The following is a 6,980-nucleotide window of genomic DNA, read 5'->3' as shown; positions in this document are numbered from 1 at the left end:
CGTTACCACTGGGATGATAATCTGAGTTTTTCAAAAGTACATTGGGCTCCAAATACTATAATCTCTTACGGCTGTAAATAAGTAATATTGTACTTATTTAACTGGTCCATGTCTTAGTGGTGGCCCTTGTTCTCCTTAGCTGTGCCACGCCAAGACTTAGTTGTGGCATGTAGGATCTCTTTTCTTGACCAGGAGTTAAACCTGTTAACCTTGGAGCTTGGAACCCTAGCCACTGGACCACCAGGGATGTCCCAGGAATATTCTACTTAAGATGCATTGTCCTTTACAGAAGACATTTATTAATAGTCAAAAATTGACTTTGATATAGTTATGTTAGCTCAGAATACATACACAGACACACGGTCATGCACATCAAACATATGCACACATGTGCACACACACACTCACATACATATACAAATAAATACACATACACACTCACACATCCACTTGTGCACACCCCCCACAGGCACAATTCTGGCTGTTACCATTTTCCTTCTAATAGATTAGCGAGGAGACTGGCCACTAACCCCAGGTGACTTGCTGGGAGCCAGCGTGAGGAACTCCGCCTGTGGCAAAGGTCATGAGAAAGGAGGCTCGGCATACACAAAGGTGGGATCAAGGCTCAGGAGTCCCCCTGGGAATTCTTGAGCATCTACCCCCAAAACCAGAGTCTGCCTACTTTATGCTTTGTGCTTTCACCTACACCTCTGACTTTATGGGGGGCTGTCCCCCACTACCTCTCTCTGAAAAAAGAGTTAACTTACAGCACCAGTTAATAATTACTGGGTGTGATAGTATTTCAACCTACAAACTCCTTTGGAAGTCCTCTATCCTGCCTGAATAGGTTTTTCTGGTCACATGTGGTTATTCAGAGCCTCCCATCTGTGAGAGGCATGAAATGTTCTAAACTGTCTAAATACAAATTCCTTTGAGCAGTTAAAAGATTGATTAGAAATTGTATTGGTGAAGGGTTTTTCACTTGTTGGGCCAATGTTTGCTGCTAAGTTTCCATGTCCCTTACCTGCTGTGTCCCTGGCAGTGTATTGATTAATATAATTGGTGTAAGTAGTAGCTTTAATGTTTGTAACCTTGGACCCTTGAGTTAATTCTTTTCTTGTTATAGCCCACCACACCTTTGCCTTATAGCAATGCAACTTTATCTAATGCTTTTGGAGGGTGGTGCCTGACTTTAGACTAATCACCTTTAGCGAAAAAAAAGTTTTCTGAAGAAAGGGTCTTAAAATGTTAACAGGCCTCTGGGCCAGAAGATGATGCAAATCACCTAAACTTTTGCATATGATAAGTTTGCAGGAAGAAAGCCTGGCTTACTGCATGACTCTACCCCTTTCCCCATTATCCTCTATGCATAACTTAAGGTATAAAAACTACTTTGGAAAATAAAGTGCGGGCCTTGTTCACTGAAACTTGCTCTCCCTATGTCGTTCTTTCTCTTACCTTCTGGCTGAATTATTCAGCCTCTTTTCTCCACTGAATTTTCCTGCTGAGCTATCCTTATTCTATTACTCTTTATATCCTTAATTAACTTTTAATTAAGCAATTGCTTCCTGATCCTCGCCGACGCCAACCCCGCTTCAAATTCCCTGGATCCACTGGGGCTGGACCCCTGCAGTGACTGGTCAGCTCTCTGTGGCCAGCAGAAGCATCTCCAAGCCAAAACCCCCATGCTGCTGCTGGGGGTGGCATTTGTCCTTCTGATCCTGAAATGAGGGCTCCAGGCAAGCCAGGTTGACCAGCCCTCCCCCTTCTACCAAGTCACAATTCTCAGACCCTCTGTTTCACAGTCCCAAGGAACCACCAGACCCCCAAGTCTCGTCCAAAGCCTGGCACATGGACTGTGAAGGCCCTTGATTTCCTCTGTATCTCCACAAAGCAACTTGGGAGAGAGGGTGCTGCTGAAGGACAAATTTTCCTGGCGAGCTTTGGCAAAACACACCTGCTCAACACATAAGTGATTCATGCCTTCTAATCTGCACATAAAAGTCTCTAAAGAAGGGTGATGATGTGTACAGCCATCCCACTCAGCTGGCTCAAGAGGATTTGACCAAAATGGATTTATCAATTAGACAACATAAATGAGAAAGCACGCTTGCCCATTATTTCTCCTAGTGTTTTATTTATTTTTTTTTCAGTATTATGTTTCAGTATTATGCATCTGCCTACTCAGTAAAAAACATTAGAATCATTCCAGTAATGATGCATCCATATATTTTTCTCATTAGAAAAGGAACATCATTCTGAAGTCAAGAAATGCACTATATAAAATATAACAATCCACAAGCTGCAGGATGCAGAAAAAGCAGTTCTAAGAGGGATGTTTACAGCAATGCAAGTTTATCTTAGGAAACAAACAAAAAACTCAAATATTCTAACCATTTATATATAAATGGACTAGAGAAGTAGAAAGAAAGAAATCATGAAAACTAGAGCAGAATTAAATGAAATCTAGACTAAAAAAAAATTAAGAAAGCTCAAACTAAAAACCTGATTTTTGAAAAGATGAAGAAAATTGGTAAACCTTTAGCCAGTCTCATTGAGAAACAAGAAGAGCCAAAAACCAGTAAAGTCAAAAATGAAATAAATTATTATCAATACCACAGAAATACAAAGGATCTTATGAGATAGTTAAATGATTACATGCCAGTAAAATGGACAATCTGAAGAAATGGAAAATTTTTGAGAAATATACACTTTTGCAAGATCAAATCAGAAAGTAGAAAATATGAACAAACTAATTAGCAGCAACAAAATCAATCTAATTAACAATAACAACAACAAAAAAAAACTCCCATCAAACAAAGTCCAGAACCAGAAGGCTTCAAAGGTGAACTCTACCAAACTTTCAGAGAAGAGTTAACACCTTTTCATCTCAAACTATTGCAAAAATTGCAAAGGAAGGAATTCTTCTGAACTTATTGTACATGGCCAGCATCACCATGATACCAAAACCGGAAAGAGAGATCACAAACAAAAAATAAAATTATAGGCTAGTATCACTGATGGACATAGATGAAAAGTCCTCAATAAAATATTAGCAAACTAAATCAAAAAAATACATTAAAAAGATCATACAACATGATCAAGTTGAATTTATCCCAGGATATTCCAAGGATGTTTCAATATCTGCAAATTAATTAATGTGATACAAAACATATATCAAACTGAAGAGTAAAAACCATATGATCATCTCAAGAGATGCATAACAAGCTTTTGATAAAATTCAGCATCCATTTTGATAAACACTAAACCATGTGGACATAGAGGGGACACACCTCAAATTAATGAAAGACACATGCAAAAACCACAGCAAAGATTATACTCAACAGTGAAAACCTGAAAGAATTTCAGGAACAAGTCAAGGAAACCCACTCTCATCACTTTCATTCAACAAAATTTTGGAACTCCTAGCCACAGCAATCAAAGAAAGAAATAAAAGGAATTCAAGTTGGAAAGGAAGAAATAAAACTGTCTCTGTTTGCAGATGACATGATATTATAAATAGAAAATCCTAAGTTCAGTTCAGTTCAGTCGCTCAATTATGTCCGACTCTTTGTGAGCCCATGAATCTCAGCATGCCAGGCCTCCTGTGTCCATCACCAACTCCCAGAGCTTACTCAGACTCACGTCCATCGAGTCAGTGATGCCATCCAGCCATCTCATCCTCTGTCGTCCCCTTCTCCTCTTGCCCCCAATCCCTCCCAGCATCAGAGTCTTTCCCAATGAGTCAACACTTCGCATGAGGTGGCCAAAGTACTGGAGTTTCAGCTTTAGCATCCTTCCTTCCAAAGAACACCCAGGGCTGATCTCCTTCAGAATGGACTGGCTTGGATCTCCTTGCAGTCCAAGGGACTCTCAAGAGTCTTTTCCAATACCACAGTTCAAAAGCATCAATTCTTCAGCGCTCAGCTTTCTTCACAGTCCAAGTCTCACATCCATACATGACCAATGGAAAAATCATAGCCTTGACTAGCCGGACCTTTGTTGGCAAAGTAATGTCTCTGCTTTTGAATATGCTATCTAGGTTGGTCATAAATTTTCTTCCAAGGAGTAAGTGTCTTTTAACTTCATGGCTGCAGTCACCATCTGCAGGGTTTTGGAGCCCCCAAAAATAAAGACTGACACCATTTTGACTGTTTCAGCATCTATTTCCCATGAAGTGAAGATGTCACCAAAAAACTACTACAACACATCAATGAATTTGGTCAAGTTGTAGGATATGTAAAATGTTTTGTATACGAACAGTGAGCCATCAGACAGAGGAACTGAGGAAACAATCCCACTTACAACTGCTTTACAAAGAATTAAGTATGGGGACTTTCCTCTTAGTCCAGAGCTTAAGAGTTCTGGCTTCATTGCAGAGGGTGGGGGTTTGAACCCTGGTTGGGAAACCAAGATCTCATGTGCCTCCCAGTGTGGACAAAAATAACAAAAATAATACATATATACACACATACCTAGAACAAAAAATCTAACCAAGGAGGTAAAAGACATATAGTCAGAAAACTGTAAGACACTGAAGAAAGAGGCTGAAAATGACATACACAAAATGGAAATTTATACCATGGACTGAAAGAATATTGTTCTGAAATGACCATATTGCTCAAAGCAATCTAAAGATTCAAAGCTATCTCTATCAAAATACCAATGGCATTTTTCATAAAACTAGAACAAATCAATTCTAAAATTTGCATAGTAACATCAATGACTGTGAAGAGCCAAAACAACTTGGGAAATAAGAATAGAGATGGAGGTATCTGTCTATACTACAAAGTTATAGTCACCAAAATACTATGGTAGTGACACAAAAACAGACACATACATCAGGAAACAGAATAGAGAGCCTTAAAATAAACCCACACACTTATTGTCAACTGCTGCTGCTGCTGCTGCTGCTGCTAAGTCGCTTCAGTCATGTCCGACTCTGTGCGACCCCATAGACAGCAGCCAACCAGGCTCCCCTGTCCCTGGAAGTCTCCAGGCAAGAACACTGGAGTGGGTTGCCATTTCCTTGTCCAGAGCATGAAAGTGAAAAGTGAAATGAAGTCGCTCAGTCATGTCTGACTCTTAGCGACCCCATGGACTGCAGCCTACCAGGCTCCTCCATCCATGGGATTTTTCCAGGCAAGAGTACTGGAGTTGGGTGCCATTGCCTTCTCCAGTCTATGACAAAGGAGGTAAGGATATACAGTGGAGAAAAGACAGCCTCTTCAATAAGCCATACTGGGAAAACTGGATAGCTACATGCAAAAGAATGGAACTAGAACATTCTCTAATATGGTATTAAAAATATATATCAAAATGGATTAAAGACTTAAGTTTAAGACCAGAAACCATAAAACTCCCAGAGGAAAACATAGTCAGAACACCCTTGACATAAATTGTAGCAGTGTTTTGGGGGAATCTGCCTCCTAAGGCACAGGAAATAAATATAAAAATACACAAACAGGCCCTAATTAAAATGAAAGGTTTCCCCACCCCCACCCCCCTGACCCCCCGCCTCAGAGAAAATAAAACCATTGGAAAAATTAAAAGATGATTAACCAACTGAATGAGAGAAATATATTTTCAAAATATTTGAAATGACCAATGAGGGGCTAATATGTAAAATATAAACAGCCATTCAACTCTATCTGAAAAATAATACCTGACTAAACAATGGAAATAAGGGGATTCCCTCCCAGTCCAATGGTTAAGATTCTGCCCTTCTCCTGCAGGGGTGAAGAGTTTTATCCCCAGCTGAGGAACTAAGATCCCACATGCCGCATGACCAAAGATACATTAAAAAATAGTGGTTAGAAGACTTGAATAGACATTTTCCCAAAGGAGACATATAGATGGCATATGAAAAGATGCTCAGTACCGATAATCAGAGAAATGGAAATCAAAACCACAGTGAAGTATATACCCTTACATGGTCAGAAGGCCTGTCATCAACAAGACAACAAATAACAAAAGCTGGAGAGGATATGGAAAAAAGGAAATCTTAGTTCACTATTGGAGAGAAGGTAAACTGGTGCAGTCACTGTGGAAAACAGCATGCAAGTTCCTAGAAATCTAAAAAGAGAACTACCATAGGATAGTGTAATTTCATTTCTTGATATATAGCCACCCCCCAAAAAAAAATGAGAACACTAATTCAAAGAGATAATATGCACCCCCAATGTGCATAGCAGCATTATTTACAGTGCTCAACATACAGAAGTGACCTAAAAGTCCCTCAACAGAGGAACATATTAAAGAAGTGTATTATACCCAGAAACACATACAATGGAATGCTACTCAGCCATAAAAAGAATGAAATTTTACCATTTGTATCACCATGGATGGGCCTGGAGGTCATCATCTTTAATGAACTAAGATGGAGAAAAACAAAAACAGCAAATGTTACTTATATGTGGAATCAAACAACAAAAAATATAGAACAGAAGCAGACTCACATATATACAGTGTTACAGTCTTCATAGACTGGGACCTGTGGACTGGAGTCATCGAGAAGGATGCAGGGGACCCAAGTCTACAGTGAAACAAAGGTACTTTATTTGAAGAAATGCATGCTTATATATCATCAATAAAATGATTCAGTTTAGTTCAGTTCAGTCGTTCAGTCGTGTCCCACTCTTTGCAACACCATGAATCACAGCACGCGAGGCCTCCCTGTCCATCACCAACTTCCAGATTTCACCGAAACTCATGTGCATCGAGTCAGTGAAGCTATCCAACCATCTCATACTCTGTTGTTCCCTTCTCCTCCTGCCCTCAATACCTCCAAGCACCAGGGTCTTTGTAAATTAACTCTTTGCATGAGGTGGCCAAAGTAACGGAGTTTCAGCCTCAGTATCAGTCTTTCCACCCAGGGCTGTTCTCCTTAAGGATGGACTGGTTGAATCTCCTTGCTGTCCAAGGGACTCACAAGAGACTTCTCCAGCACCACAGTTCAAACCATCAATTCTTCAGTGCTC

The sequence above is a fragment of the Bos taurus genome, chromosome Y, assembly GCF_002263795.3.
Source record: "Bos taurus isolate L1 Dominette 01449 registration number 42190680 breed Hereford chromosome Y, ARS-UCD2.0, whole genome shotgun sequence".
NCBI classification, from domain to species: Eukaryota; Metazoa; Chordata; class Mammalia; order Artiodactyla; family Bovidae; genus Bos; species Bos taurus.
The sequence above is the reverse complement of the archived record's forward strand: the minus strand, read 5'-3'. Positions refer to the sequence as shown.